Below are 14927 nucleotides of genomic sequence, written 5' to 3'. Positions count from 1 at the left end.
TTTTTCTTTGTTGATGAGAAGATTTTTACAAAAGATGATTTCAAACGAAGGTTTGAATCAAGAGGATTTTATTCATATGAAATCCTATAAACAAGTTAATCTATTCACAATAGATTACTTACAATAGGTTGTGATTAATGCTCTCAATTTTGAAGGGATAAAGAAAGATGATTTCTAACTCTCAATTTTTAGAGATTACCCCAGATTCCTCTAAACTCTCCGGAGATCTTAGAGAAATTCAAAAGACGGTACAATATTACAGCAATCAGCTGTATGAAATACCTCGGCAAATTGAAGAAATCCTTAAGAAACAAGAAGAAATTCTTGGAACTCTAAAGGATCTTCAAAATAAAATCATAAATCTAGAACACACTTTTGGTTCTAAAAAAGGAAATACAGGAGGAAGGTAACTCTCGTTTGGTACCGAACCTTTGTTACATCAGAAAGCTAAAACCAAAATGGTTCAAAAACCTTTAACTGATGATGAAATGATGATTAATCTTATAAAAAGCAGTATCAGAGAAAAATACTATCTGATAACTACTTTAAAAAGATTAAATCTCGAGGATCTACAAGATCTTGCGAATTCTTTTGAAAATCTCAAAATAGTAGATCTGAAAATGAATTCCCCTGAGGGTGAACAACCCATAGGAAATATCCCAAGATATGTGGTTAAAACAGAAGAACCACATAGTGAGTTTCATGTTGGAGAAAATTCACATCCAGCAGGAACCAGATCAAGAAGGAGTAAGATACCACTACATCAAACTCCTTATGAAAAAACTGTTTTATACCCGATACATCCTTATGGGGTTATGTTAAACCTTGATGTTCTGGACTTCAAAAACAGAGAAGATCTCATAGATGATTGGACATCAGCTATGAGAATAGCAGCAGGAACATTAGATCTCAATAAAGAAGGATTCATTAAACTTCTAGAAATGAGTCTAATGGGATCTGTCAAGATCGCTTGGGAGATGACTATGCCAGAAACTAAGGAAAATGTAGCTATTCAGCTATTTTTCGCAAAAATGTCAAGTCCTTGGAGAGAAATGTTGGTTAAAGAATACGTTCCAGGTAATCTTGATACATTGGCAAGACGTGCCTCCTTTTTGAAAGGAAAATTGTAGGGGTGACACAGTGCGGTTTGGCGGTTTTTCATAAGAAATTCAAATCGAATTGCCAATTGCGGTTCGGTTATATTATATATTTTTTTTTGCGGTTTTATATGTAAAATCGTTTTCGCGGTTTTCGGCGGTTTTAAGCGGTTGCGGTCGGTTCGCGGTTTTTTTAATGATAGGTAAAATGAAAAAAAAATAAAGCTATTCAAATTATTAGAATAATGAATGAAAACTATAATAAACAAAATAAAACTAAATAAAATAACAATCAAGCGACAAAATAAAGTTAATCAACTATAATATGTTTAGGCAAGTTGAAGATTAATATTTGTATAGAGAAGTAGTAAATATATTTTGAAGAGGGAAAGAGGGGAAATTTTTTTGGAGAAGAGTTGGGAGAGAAGAGAGTGGAGGCGGCATATGATCGAATCTATTGTGTATAATGTATATACAATGTTCTATAAATATAACTCTAGTTAAATACCACTATACACGGCGGTGCGGTGCGGGGCGGTTTGGGCCAAAAATTATAACCGAACCATGGCGGCAGGTCGGTTTTTATTTTTTTTTAAAACCGCGATTATTTCAAAAAAATAAAATACGATGGTGCGGGGCGGTGCGGGGTGGTCGGTTTTTGAAAAAATGTGATCACCCCTAGAAAATTGGCAGAATGGTGCCATATGACAGCATTACAGAAGAACTACAAGAAAATAAGGGGTATAGATAAACGTACACCTTTATGTTGTAAAGAAAATGATCTTCCAACGATAATTGGAAACAGATCACAGAGATTTAAAAGGAAGAAATTCAGAAATAATCCCTATAATAAAAGAATGAAAAGTTCTTGGAAACCAAGAACAATTTGGTCCAAACAAAAGGCCAGATCCTATAGATCAGGTAGAAGAGGTGGACCTACAAGAACATCCCCAGTAACAGGCTCATCACAAAGCAGGGGAAGAACACCATCAAGAAGAACTTTCATAAGAACTCATACAAGAGCGAGTGAAAGTTTCAAAGATTGCAACTGCTGGACATATGGAGCTAGAGGACATATATCTACAAACTATCCAGAAAACGAGAAAAAAAGAAGTTAAACTCTTTGAAGCAACGCCGGATATGGATGATGTGGTCTTCTTTCAAGATCTAGTCCAAGTATATCAATTTGAGGATATCCCCTCAGATGAAAGCATATACGAAGAAGAGATTTTGTTTAGCCAAGAAGAATCTGATGATGAATCAAAATCAAAATCAGAATAAAGAAGAAGTGTTTCGACATGAAACAAATGAGAGTTTGGCTGGGTTCTTTAGTCAAACCACTATATCTCATAATATGGTCCAAAAGATTATGAGAGAAAATCCAACGTTACAGAAATACCAAGGATTTTCAGCAGGACAAGTAGAAAGAGTCTTAGTGTAAGGACCCGAATTTACTATGTTAATTAATTTGTGTGTTACAAATATGTATTAATAAATATCGGGTTTTAGATGATATTAAAATGCATATTTTATTTATAGAGCACACATGAGTTGAAATAACTCGAACCGGGCCAAATTTTAACCCCGAATAAAATAAAAGAATACACACGATTAAACAAGATATATATTAAATATATATATCGGATAATCTCTCTCCTCTCTTTAACGTCATAAAGTCATCTTCACAGATTCTTCATCTTCATCCGTCGTCTTCTTTCTTTTGTTTTTTCAAAACTTTTCCCGTCACTTTAAATGCCCGTATCTACTTCGTTTTTGGCCGGATTTCAAAAGTAAATATAGTTCTGGAATCCTCGCGATGTAAACTTTAATTTGATACTGATATCGTAAGTTTTCTCGCGATCTGTTCGAACTCGACTCCGACCAGCCGCCGTCTTCGCCGCCCCTAGCCGCCGTCCGATCGCCGCCTGAGCGAGGAGGAGTGTTGTTCCGGTTGTTTAGACCTTTAATTCGAAGTCTTGAGGTATATTTCGAATTTAGGATTTCGAATTTTGGGTATTTCGATTCAATTGACATCCGATAATTGATATTTGATTTATTATTGGTTGTAGGTATTATATTAGAGTTGATTGAAGGTATTCGATAATTTTCAGAATTTAATTGGGAATATTTCGAATTTCCAGATTTTTATTTATTGGGATATTCGAATTTTAAGGTTACTTAAATCGCTATTTAGATGTTAAGATGTGTTAGAATTGATATATATACATTTCAGAATTTTTAGGAATTTTCTGGGAAAATTCAGAATCTGAATATGTTGGTATTTCGACTTTTAGAGTCGTTTATTCGATAGTTGATCATTAATCCTGGTTGTTTGATCATTAAATATTAAATCAGGACACAGACCCTTTCATTTGGTATCAGAGCATAAACTGAGATATGCTCGAATTAGAGTTTAGGACACTCGAGTTTAGACACTAACAAAATGGTTGCGTATGTGTGTGACTACTTGTTTTTACGTGACTTGCTTGTTGTGTTTATTATTTGAACTTATCTGATAGAACCAGTAGTTCTTGGCTTTAGAACTTCGTTTATGAATTCGTATTAGAACTCTGAGTTTCTATCATAGTTTTCTGTTCGTTAAGATATTTTTGCCTATATTTAAATCCTTGTGTCTTGTAGAATGGCACCGGGAGGAAGAGGTAGAAAAGGAAAGGAAGTTGTAGAAGAGTCTGCAGCAGAGAATATTAGAAATCTTGATGATATTGTCAGGGGAAGACGTGGTCGACCAGCTGTTCAGCCTCCGAAGAATGTGGAATTAGAGGTGGAACAACAGCCACGGGTAAATCCTGACAAGGGAAAAGCGGTTCAGGCTGAGGTTGATCCAGTGGCCCAATTGACTGAGAAAATGGGAGGAATACGATTAATAATTTCTCAATTTCAGGAGTTGCGTCCTCAAAAGTTCTTTGGCAATGCAGGAAGTGAGAAAGCTGCTAGTTGGTTGAAAAGTCTCAACAATATGTTTAATGGACTAGAATATCCTGATGAAATTCGACTAAAGTTAGTTCCTTTTCAACTTAAAGACCGTGCGCAACTTTGGTGGGAAACGACGACAGAAACATTTTTTGATTCTGGTGAAAAGATTACATGGGAAGTCTTTCGTACTCAATTTGCACAGGAATATGCACCACCATCTTATTATTATGCTAAAGAAGACGAATTTAATCTGTTGGTGCAAGGCAATAAATCTATTGCTGACTATGCTTCTCAGTTTGTGCTCTTTTGCCTTATGTCCCATACGTTGCAAAGAATGATCGGTCAAAGCTTTCACATTTTTTGAAGGGGCTTACACGAACGATCCATAATTTGGTGACTACTGGAACTCCATCGACTTATATGAAAGCAGTAGAAAAGGCAAAGAAGATTGAAGCGAGTCTACTCAGGGGTGAACCATAATCAATCCCAGCATCTATTTCTCAAGGAGCTGGAAGCAGTTCGCAGACACCAATGGGTTTACCTTCATATCAGCCTATTCAATCTTATCAGCAAGCGAAAAAGCCTTGGTTTAAAGCTAAGGGAAAGCCATTTAAAAAGAAGCCACAGTCTAGTTCCTCCAGTTCCAGTGGTAGTCGTGGTGGAAGTTCAGTTGGATCGTCTGGTAGGGTGTACTGTGACAGATGTGGTGGTAATCATTTGAGTGCACATTGTACAGGATTTCCAGGAACTTGTTATACTTGTGGGCAGGCTGGACATTCGTCTCGAGTATGTCCAAATGCTGGAAGACAGCCATTTCAGCCATAACAGTTTGGCCAGTTTCCTGGAAGACCATCGTTCAGGACATATACTCCTGTACCGCAGTTTGCTCCTACACAGCCTTATGTTCTGGTACAACCACCTCAACAGCCTAGGTATTCATCTCCTCAGAGTCAGCAACGTTTTCCAGGGCCACAGCAGGCTCAAGTCCATGCTATGACTCAAGATCAGGCACAAGATGCACCTGGGGGAGTTATTGCAGATATTTGTTATATTTTTGATTATCCTGCACGTATCTTGATAGACACAGGAGCATCTCATTCATTTTTATCTGTTACATTTGCTGATGAGCATGAGATTTCTTTTACTCCGTTGTTGGATACTGTGTCTGTTGCTACTCCTGCTGGTGTTTTCTTGATGTCTAATGAGATAGTTCTGAATTGTGTGATTAGATTTGAGGATAATATCATGATAACCAATCTAATCAAACTAGCTATGTCTGATTTTGATTGTATTCTGGGTATGGATACACAGATGAATTATAGAGCTACTGTTGATTGTTTTTATGGAATTGTGAGATTTAGACCGTATTATGGCAATAAGTGGAATTTTTATGGTAATGATTCACAATCTCGCATTCCATTAGTATCGACAATGGAAATGTTTAGATTATTGTCGATAGGAAATGAAGGATTTATGATTTATGCTCTTGATGCGACGAAGGAGGAAAAATTGAAAGTTTCATATATTCCTGTCGTCAAGGATTTTCCTGATGTATTTCCTGATGAGATTCCGGGTTTTCCGCCTCAGAGGGAAATAGATCTTAGTATTGAGTTGATGCCAGGGACAAGTCCTATTTTTCGAGCCCCATATCGATTAGCTCCAGCAGAATTGAAAGAACTAAAGACACAATTGCAAGATTTGCTGGAAAAAGGTTATATTAGACCAAGTGTGTCTCCTTGGGGTGCTCCAGTCTTGTTTGTGAAGAAGAAAGATGAAACGATGAGAATGTGCATCGATTATCGGCAATTGAATCAGGCTACTGTGAATAATAAGTATCCTTTGCCACGAATTGATGACTTGTTTAATCAGTTGCAGGGTACATCTGTATATTCTAAAATTGATCTTCGTTTCGGATATCATCAACTTAGAGTTCGAGAGGAAGATGTTCCCAAAACAGCATTTCGAACACGTTACGGACATTATGAATTTTTAGTTGTGCCTTTTGGGCTGACTAATGCTCCAGCGGTTTTTATGGATTTAATGAATCGCGTGTTTCGGGAGTTTATAGATTGATTTGTTATCGTTTTCATTGATGACATTTTGATTTATTCTAAGTCAAGGAAGGAGCATAAAGAACATTTGATATTAGTACTTCAGAAACTCATAACATCACAATTCTATGCTAAGTTTTCGAAGTGTGAATTTTGGTTGGACAGAGTATTATTTCTAGGACATGTAATATCAGCTCAAGGGGTATCTGTTGATCCTAGTAAAATTGAATCTGTTCTTAATTGGTCTCGACCAACCAATGTCTCTGAGATTCGTAGCTTTTTGGGTTTGGCTGGATATTATAGGCGTTTCATCAAGGGATTTTTCGAAATAGCTAGGCCTATGACTATATTGACGCAAAAAGATCGACGTTTTGTGTGGACTGAGGAATGTGAAGCTAGTTTTCATACTTTGAAAGAAAAACTGACTACGGCTCCAGTACTAACATTACCTTCAGGCTCAGGTGGCTTTGTTGTTTGTACAGATGCTTCTTTGAATGGACTGGGTTGTGTTTTGATGCAAAATGAATGCATGATTGCGTATGCATCTCGTCAATTGAAACCACATGAGACTCGGTATCCAGTTCATGATTTAGAATTGGCTGCCATTGTGCATGCATTGAAAATATGGCGTCATTATCTGTACGGTGAACAGTTTGTGATTTATTCCGATCATAAGAGTCTGAAATATTTATTCACACAGTCTGATTTGAATATGAGACAACGTCGATGGTTAGAATTGCTTAAGGATTTTGACTGTGATATTCAATACCAGCCAGGAAATGTGAATCAAGTTGCAGATGCTTTGAGCAAAAAAGTTTATACTAAGATGTTAGCATCTTTAACTATTTCTAAAGTTCATGAGCATTTGGGAACTTCAGGATGGACTTATCGAGCTAAAGGTAATCATTTCATAGTTTCCTCAATTCAAGTTGAACCACGAATAATTTTGAAAATCAAAGCAGCACAAAGGACTGATCCATATATTCATCACTTGAAAGAATTAACTCCAGCTGGTCAGTCAGGGAAATTCCTTGTTGCTTCTGATGGATGTTTGCGTTATACTGGTAGACTTGTGGTTCCGAATTTGATAGATTTGAAAGAAGATATACTACGAGAAGCTCATTGTAGTCGACATAGTATACATTCTGGAATTCGAAAGATGTATCATATTTTGAAAGCCCATTATTGGTGGGAAGGTATGAAAAAAGATATTTCTGACTTTGTGGCTAAGTGCCTGACGTGTCAACAAGTGAAGGCTGAAAGAATGAGACCAGGTGGTATGTTACTTAGTCTTGAAGTACCACAGTGGAATTGGGAACACATTACTATGGATTTCGTGACACACCTACCTCGATCTAATCGTGGCTGTGATGCCATTTGGGTTATTGTGGATAGATTGTCTAAATCTGCCCATTTTATTCCATATGATCGTACTTGGACATATACAAAAATGGCGAAAATGTACATTGATCAGATAGTGCGATTGCATGGTGTGCCAGTTACTATAGTATCAGTCCGTGATCCCAGATTTACTTCTAAGTTTTGGTCTAGTTTGCAATCAGCTTTGGGTTCTAAATTGGCCATGAGTACTGCCTATCATCCACAGATAGATGGTCAATCTGAAAGAACTATTCAGACACTCGAAGATTTATTACGAGCTATTGTGATGGATTTCAGTGGTGGTTGGCAAGAATCTTTAGCTTTGGTGGAATTCTCTTACAATAATAGTTATCAAGTATCTATCGGAATGGCACCATTTGAAGCCTTGTATGGCAGAAAATATAGATCTCCGATATGTTGGGAAGAAGTAGGAGAACGACAGTTGTCAGGACCAGAGTTTATTCAAGAGATGAAAAAAAAAGTTGAACTGATAAGGAAAAGAATGAAAGCAGCCCAGGATCGTCAAGCCAGCTATGCTAATAACAGGCGTAGACCTTTAGAATTTCAGGTTGGCGATTTTGTTTTCTTGAAAGTATCACCATTTCGTGGTACTATGAGATTTGGGCGTAAAGGGAAATTAGATCCTCGTTATATCGGTCCGTACGAGATTGTTGAGAAGATTGGTATTTTGGCGTATCGTTTGTGTAGTAACCCACATTTCTGATTAGTGATTAAATGAGTAATTAATCACGTGATCATATTTAGATTAAGTAAAACATGATTAAGTAAGTTACTGATTGGGATAACGGACTTCAGAAATGGATTCAGAGCACTCGAACTAGTTGAATTGGTTCAGCAGGACCGGACGGTCCGATGAGGAGTTCGGACGATCCGAAGTGGATCGAAAGCTCCGTGCCAGGATCGGAAGCTCCGATCGAGATCGGAAGCTCCGTCGGCAAGATCGAAAGCTCCGATCTGACTCAGTGAACACGTCATCGCTTACGTCAGCAAGGTGACATCATGACTGACATAATATTGAGCGATCGGACGCTCCGAAGGTGCGATCGGAGGTTCCGATCGTGATCGGACGTTCCGAACAGGGATCGGAGGTTCCGATCGTCGTCTATAAATAAGGGGTCCGAGCCCTCATTCTGTGCACCGATTTTCCCTCATTTCCTCTGGTTTTTGAACCTTCTTACTTAGATCTACGGAGTTCTAGGCATCCTATTGGGAATCCGAAAGTTGCCTAGCGATCCCGGCGTCGTAGCGGAGGTGTGCCTAAGTTTTGAGGCGATTCTACACCAGCGGGCTGACGACGGACGAAGGTATAATTTGGCTTCCTAAAAATATTTAGGAGTATGCAATAGCTTAGTTAAGGCTTTTAGAGCTTAATTGTTGATGCATGGATATTTGCATTGTAGTAGCTAGTAGACTGGACTAGTAGGCTTGGAATCTAGACTAGCAGAGCTAGGTTCGACCAGCAGTGTTAGAGGTACGTGAGTACTGACCGAGATAGCCGGCATGATATATTTGCTTATATGTTGCATGAGTATGTGCTATATGTTTTATCATGTTTTAGCATGTTTTACCGCCTTAGCACATACATGATTTTACGTGTGACTGCATCCGGAGAGATGTGAGTCATTGACAGTCTCCATAGGGAACGATGATATCATTTTGGACTCGAGTCAGGTATGACAGTTTCCATAGGGGACTTGTATCCTGTTTTGGATTCGGGTCAGGATGGGGTTGGCTCAGCCCTGATATGGAGTATACGAGTACCCCGCGGAGTAGCTCTCTAGCTGGTACTATATATTCCCGGCGCCATGAGCAAGTGTTTTCACTTGAGTTTTAAAATCATCTGTGCTCGCATATTTGTATTTATATCATTGCTTCGTATTGAGCGTTCTAGCTCACGCCCCTGTGTTTGGGTATTGTGTACCTTGTGGCGGGGCAGGTTTGAGGCTGGACGGTTCAGGCGGCTCTCAGCAGGATTGAGCTTTGGAGAGTGCGAGGTTGTAGAGGGTAGGGATTTATTTACCCTGAACCTTCGATTTGGTTGTATAATAGTACTTACACTTGTGATAGCGTCGGTTGTATTCTGCCGATTGGATTTGTTGTATTTTAATTATCCGCTCTTTACACTTTAAGCTTTTATTGCGTGCGCTTTTACTATAACTCTGATTTGGTAGTGGATCCGGGTTGGGTTACTACATTTTTGGTATCAGAGCGATGCATTGCACTGGGAATATTGTAAAGCGTATTAAGTAATTGTCTGTTCTTATGTAACAGATGGCAGAATACGACAAAAGTCACGGTAGTGTAGACGGCGGTCGTTGGGGCGATCCAGACGATCGTAGACGTCGGGGACAGCCCGAGGAGCGCAGGCGAGTCAGCATGCGTAGGTTTAAGGAAGTTAGCCCGAAGCCTTTGATGGGTGGGGAGACAGCTGAAGAGGCGGAGGATTGGATGGAGAGGATGGAGCAGTGCTTCCAGGAGTTCCGTTGCACGGCTGAAGATAGGATGGAGATTCTTGCCTTTATGCTTGAAGGCAGAGCGAGGAAGTGGTGGAGATCTACTTCCGCACCGTTCATAGCAGACAGAGGTGCAGCTACTTGGGTGGAGTTCCGTACTGCTTACCAGAGATTTTATTTTCCTCTAGCTCTTCGTCAGGCGAAAGCCAGTGAGTTGTTGAGTTTGCGACAGGGGACGATGACGATCGAGGAGTACCAGCAGAAGTTCTTTGATCTGCTACCTTTTTTTCCTCATATTGCTGATAGTTCTATGGCAAAGTTTGATCATTTCCTTCAGGGTCTGAACCCTGACATTCATCGTATGATTGCTGTGGGCGGCGATGGGACTTACGAGGATTTGGTGGACCGTTGTCGCCAGGCCGAGGACAGTATTCGGAGGAACAGGGGACTTTATTCTTCTTCCAGGCCAGCGAGCTCTAGTCCTTTGGGTCCGAGAGGACAGTCTTTCAAGAAGCCAGGAGGTACTTCTTCTTCTTCCTCTGGATCTGATGGAGTGCATAACTTTGATGGCCAAAAGCCGAACCATTGCCGTCAGTGCCGACGCAGACATCCGCCAGGGCAGTGTGGTCGATCGACCACTGCATGTTTCCAGTGTGGCCAGGAGGGTCACAGGAAGAGAGATTGTCCTATGCTGATTGGGGCAGCGAGTGGTTCTGGAGGTTCTCAGGCATCTGTTCAGCCACCTCAGTACCAGCAGCCACCTTTCCAGCAGTAGTATTTGCAGCAGCGCCAGCATCCGCAGCAGTCTCAGAGACAGCCTACTCAGACTCCTTCTCGGGGTCATTCTTCTTTGAGGCCACGTGCCCAGGGTCAGGTCTTTGCGCTTAACCAGGAGCAGGCAGAGGCTGACAGCGATCGGATGATTGCAGGTATCTGTAGTTTATGTGGTTTTCCTGCATAAGTTTTAATTGATACCGGTGCATTGCATTCTTTTGTCTCAACACGTTTTGCTAAGAAGTATAAGTTGCCATATATTCCTCTAGACGTGTTATTAGTGGTTTCTACTCCTATGGGTAGCGAGGTTTTAGCCAAGCGTCTAGTTGTGGGTTGTGTTTTGGATTTCGAGGGACATCAGCTTAGTGCGAACCTAATGATTCTAGCGATGGAGGATTTCGATTGCATCATTGGGATAGATCTATTGACTACCTACCGAGCGATAGTGGATTGCTATCAGAGGTTTGTTCAGTTTCGTCCAGAGGATGACGAGTCATGGTATTTCTATGGTGAGGGAGCGCGACCCCCGATGCCAGTGGTTTCAGCTCTGAAGGCCCGGCGTGCGTTACAGTCTGGAGGGGAAGGCTACCTTATCTACGCCATTGACGCATCCTTAGGAGAGCCAGATATCCAAGAGATACCAGTGGTTCGTGACTTTCCAGATGTGTTTCCGGAGGAGATTTCAGGCTTGCCACCAGTAAGGGAGATTGAGTTTGGCATTGAGTTAGTGCCAGGGACTGCACCGATTTCCAGAACTCCTTACCGATTGGCACCGTCAGAAATGAAAGAGCTGCAGAAGCAATTGCAAGATCTTCTTGATAAGGGTTATATTCGACCTAGTGTTTTGCCATGGGGAGCCCCAGTACTGTTTGTCAAGAAGAAGGATGGTTCGATGCGGTTGTGTATCGACTACCGTCAATTGAATCAAGCGACAGTGAAGAATAAGTATCCTCTTCCGCGGATAGATGATCTCTTTGATCAGTTGCAGGGTACTTCTATCTATTCAAAGATTGATCTTCGGTCTGGGTATCATCAGTTGCGAGTTCGACAAGAGGACGTTCCTAAGACAGCATTTCGTACGCGGTATGGACACTATGAGTTTCTAGTGATTCCGTTTGGTTTGACGAATGCTCCAGCTGTTTTTATGGATCTGATGAACCGAGTTTTCCGCGACTTTCTGGATAAGTTCGTGGTGGTGTTCATCAATGACATTTTGGTGTATTCTCGCAGCATGGATGAGCATGCCTACCATCTCTATACTGTACTGTAGGTCTTGAGGGAGAGACAGTTGTACGCGAAGCTGAGTAAGTGTGACTTCTGGATTAACCGAGTTGTGTTCCTTGGTCTACGAATCTCAGACAGTTGTACGCGAAGCTGAGTAAGTGTGACTTCTGGATTAACCGAGTTGTGTTCCTTGGTCATGTCATTTCTCAGGAGGGCGTATCTGTGGATCCTAGCAAGACAGATGCTATTTTGAATTGGTCACGTCCGACTACAGCTTCTGAGATTCGTAGTTTCCTTGGTTTAGCAGGATACTATCGTCATTTTGTGGAGAATTTCTCTCAGATAGCTAAGCCATTGACTCAGTTGACAAAGAAAGACGTTTTTTTCATTTGGTCTGATGCTTGTGAAGATAGTTTTTGTGAGTTGAGACGTCGTCTGACGACAGCTCCAGTTCTTGCCTTACCGTCTGGATCTGGTGGTTTTGTAGTCTTCACTGATGCTTCTCTTCAGGGTTTGGGGTGTGTGTTGACTCAGAATGGCCACGTGATTTCCTATGCCTCCAGACAGTTGAAGACTCACGAGGAGAACTATCCCGTACATGATTTAGAGCTTGCAGCCATTGTCTTTGCTCTTAAGATATGGCGTCATTATTTGTACGAAGAACGATTTGAGATCTTCACCGATCATAAGAGTTTGAAGTATCTGTTCACTCAGGCTGAGTTGAACATGCGGCAGCATCGTTGGATGGATCTGTTGAAGTATTACGATTGTGATATCAAGTACCATCCAGGTTCTTCAAATCCTGTTGCTGATGAGCTTAGTCGCAAAGTTTATATGAGTTCCATTCGTACCAGTTCGGTTTCGAAGGCAGTGGAGGAGTGTTGTTCTTTGGGATTTACATTCCGTCATAAGAAAGAACAACAAGGGATTCATGTCTCTTCTGTGCTTGCAGAGCCAGCGCTATACAGACGAATCCGGGAAGCTCAGAATTCTGATCTGAAGACTCAGAAGTTGGCCCGGCTGGCTGAAGGTGATAATACTTCTGGTTTTCATCTGCAAGGAGACGGTCTGTTGTGTCTTTCTGGTCGAGTTGTGATACCCGAGGATTCTACTTTGAGGGATGAGATCTTATCGCAAGATCACCGTAGTCGATTCTCTGTACATCCCGGCAGCATGAAGATGTACAAGGATCTTCGCACTCGATTTTGGTGGAAAGGGATGAAGCGCAGAGTTTATCAGTTTGTATCCCGATGCCTTGTGTGTCAACAAGTCAAGGCAGAGTTTAGACGACCCGGAGGGTTACTTCACAGCTTAGAGATTCCTGAATGGAAGTGGGAGCATGTGACGATGGACTTTGTCACCCACTTTTCTATGTCTTCCAGGAATTGTGATGCTATTTGGGTTGTCGTGGATCGGTTGTCGAAGTCAGCGCATTTTTTTCCCTATAACCGCGATTACACCTTTGATAGGATGGCGCAATTGTACGTGCGAGAGATTGTGCGATTGCATGGGATTCCATTGAGCATTGTCAGCGATAGAGATCCGAGATTTACCTCGAGATTTTGGGGTAGTTTCAAGCGAGCCCTTGGTACTACTTTGAGCTTGAGTACGGCTTATCATCCAGAGACGGACGGACAGTCGGAACGTACTATTCGCACTCTAGAGGACATGCTTCGCGCGGCGGTGATGGATTTTGGTCCAGCATGGCATGATCATTTACCTTTGGTGGAGTTCGCCTACAACAATAGTTACCATCGCAGCATTGACATGACACCATTTGAGGCTCTTTATGAACGCCGTTGTCGTACACCATTGTTTTGGGACGAGGTTGGCGAGCGTCAGGTTAAGGGTCCTCAGATGATTCAGCAGATGATTGATGCAGTAGAGTTGATCCGACGCAGGGTTAAGGCAGCCCAGGATCGACAGGCTAGCTACGCGAACACTCACCGCAGACCACTTCATTTTGAAGTAGGGGAATATGTTTTCTTGCGTGTGTCACCTTTCCGAAAGGTGATGAGGTTTGGTCTCAAGGGTAAGTTGTCACCAAGATTTATTGGTCCTTTCGAGATTCTCGAGAAGGTTGGGGATGTTGCTTATCGTCTGGCCTTGCCACCCGATCTTTCGAAGATCCACGATGTGTTCCACGTTTCCTTGTTGAGGCAGTATGTGGCGAATGAGTCGCATATTTTGCATCCGACCGAGGTAAAGGTAGATCGAGATCTATCGTATGTGGAGAAACCCCTACGGATTCTTGACAGAAAGGACAAGGTACTTCGTAACAAGTGTATACCGTTGGTGATGGTACAATGGCAACGCAGAGGTACAGAGGAAGCTACTTGGGAGTTAGAGAGTCGGATGTTAGCCGAGCACCCCGAGTTATTTTGAGATTTTGTACTTCTTTGTATCAAGTTTATACTTCTTCAGTTGTAATAAAGAACATTGGTTAGCTATTTATGTTTTCCTCTAAGACTTAAATTTCGAGGACGAAATTTCTTAAGTGGGGGAGAATGTAGTAACCCGCATTTTTTATTAGTGATTAAATGAGTAATTAATCACGTGATCATGTTTAGATTAAGTAAAACATGATTAAGTAAGTTCCTGATTGGGATAACGGACTTCAGAAATGGATTCAGAGCACTCGAACTAGTTGAATTGGTTCAACAGGACCGGGCGGTCCGATGAGGAGTTCGGACGATCCGAAGTGGATCGGAAGCTCCGTGCCAGGATCGAAAGCTCCGATCGAGATCGGAAGCTCCGTCGGCAAGATCGGAAGCTCCGATCTGACTCAATGAACACATCATCGCTTACGTCAGCAAGGTGATGTCATGGCTGACGTAATATTGAGCGATCGGACGCTCCGAAGGTGCGATCGGAGGTTCCGATCGTGATCGGACGTTCCGAACAGGGATCGTAGGTTCCGATCGTCGTCTATAAATAAGGGGTCCGAGCCCTCATTCTGTGCACCGATTTTCCCTCCTTTCCTTTGGTTTTCG

Source organism: Henckelia pumila, chromosome 2, assembly GCF_033568475.1.
Source record: "Henckelia pumila isolate YLH828 chromosome 2, ASM3356847v2, whole genome shotgun sequence".
Classification (NCBI taxonomy): domain Eukaryota; kingdom Viridiplantae; phylum Streptophyta; class Magnoliopsida; order Lamiales; family Gesneriaceae; genus Henckelia; species Henckelia pumila.
This window is presented reverse-complemented; position numbering follows the sequence as displayed.